Source organism: Hordeum vulgare, chromosome 1H, assembly GCF_904849725.1.
Source record: "Hordeum vulgare subsp. vulgare chromosome 1H, MorexV3_pseudomolecules_assembly, whole genome shotgun sequence".
Taxonomy (NCBI): domain Eukaryota; kingdom Viridiplantae; phylum Streptophyta; class Magnoliopsida; order Poales; family Poaceae; genus Hordeum; species Hordeum vulgare.
Genome location: NC_058518.1, coordinates 286,837,872 through 286,839,941, shown reverse-complemented (window position 1 = coordinate 286,839,941; position 2,070 = coordinate 286,837,872).

Genomic DNA, 2,070 nt, shown 5'->3' with positions numbered 1-2,070 from the left:
CTGGGTAAGGCTAACGTAGTAGCCAATGCTCTAAGCCGGAACCCCGCCTCAGACAAGAAACCCGTACCAAAGACGAGGCCCGAGCTTGCAAAGGTGTTCGTTCTGCTAAACCTGCTTCTCGTTCCACAAGGTATAGTGGCACAACTTGAATTACAACCTACCTTGGATGGGATTATCAACGAAGCTCAAAAAGGTCACCCCAGCATTGAAGGCATGAAGAAAAAGATAAGTCTCGAGAAAGGCCCCCGAGTTTATTACTGATGAGAAAGGGACTCTGTGGTACAGAGACCGACTGTGTGTACCAGACCTAGAAAGCCTCAAAACTCAGATTATGGAGGAAGCCCACAACGTACCATATTCTATTCACCCCGGAGGCACAAAAATGTTCAAGGACCTCCAGACCAAATATTGGTTGCACGGTATGAAGAGGTATATTGCCTCTTTCATCGCCCATTGTGACTCATGCCAATGAATCAAGGCAAACATCAGAAGCCAGCACGGCTACTGCAACCTATGAAAGTACCTGAATGGAAGTGGTTTGATGTAGGAATGGATTTTATTGCCGGACTACCCCAGTCCCGGCACGGACATGATGCCATATGGGTTTTTACTGATCGACTCACAAAAGGGGCTCATTTCATACTAGTCAAGACTATGTATTCCACCCAAAGGCTAGCAACGCTTTACCTCGCCCGCATTGTGTGTTTACACTGAGTACCCCAAGACTATTGTATGAGATAGGGGCACCCAATTTACATCAAGATTTTGGGAATATCTGCAACAGGCCTCGGGAACACAGTTAGTATTCAGCGCAACTTATCACCTCAGACGAGAGGACAGACTGAACTTGTAAACCAGATCCTTGAAGACATGCTCACGGCTTGTGTACTCACATATGGGAACGGTTGGGAAGACAGCTTACCCTACGCCGAGTTTTCTTACAACAACGGATATCAAGAAAGCTTGGAGATGTCGTCGTTCAAAGCATTATATGGAAGACGATGTCGTACCCATCTCAATTCGTCAGAAACCGTAGATAGCCACATCTTCGGACCACAATTCCTCGAGGAAGCTGAGGACAAGGTGAAAATCATCAGGAAAAAACTCAAAACAACGCAAAGCCGTCAGAAAAGCTACTACGATCAGAAACATAGGGATGTTGGTTTCAACCCTGACGATTATGTGTACCTTAAAGTATTACCCATGAGAGGTCTATAAAGATTCAAAGTCAAAGGCAAACTTGCACCTCGTTTCATCGGACCAGTCCGCATAATTGCTCGTAGGGGACAAGTTGCCTACTAGCTAGATCTACCAGCAGAACTGTCAGATGTACATGATGTGTTCCACATTTCTCAGCTATGAAAGTGTGTAAGGAACCCCAAGCAACAAGTATCTCATGACAACATAGAAGTGCAGCCGGACCTATCCTATCACGAACACCCCGTGAAAATCTTAGAGGAATCAGAAAGGAGGAATCGACAAAAGGTCACCAAGCTATTCACAGTACAGTGGAGCAACCACTCATAGGATGAGGCCACATGGGAAAGAGAGGATTATCTACGGAAAGAGCAACCACAACTTATTGAGGATAAGCTTAAATCTCGGGGACGAGATTTTTCTTAAGGGGGTAGGTGTTGTAACACCCAAGATTTTTCAACTTTTATTTCTATAATTTTCCGTGGGATTTTGAATTTTAACATGACAAGAACTTTGAAGTTTTCTTGCTTTTCTGCATGAGAGAAACAATTCTAAGATTCTTCTTCTCCAAACCAATTGAGAAATATCCTTTTGGCATTTCCAATAAATGAAATGGTTAATAGAATATTTCTCAAAACTGGATTTCTTCTATTCTTGATTTGAATATTTTTCCATAAGCCTATTATTTAATTCTTCAAAGAAGAAATTTACCACCATTCTGTTTTTGAGTGTTTTCACTCCTCTCCTAACCCTAAAATTGTTTTTAAAAGATTTCCAATGATTCAAAAGGGTTGGATCACCCCCAATTAGTTTTATTCTTAAGATGGGATTTTCTATAATCAGTTTGAAATCCAAAACTTTTCCAAAGGAACC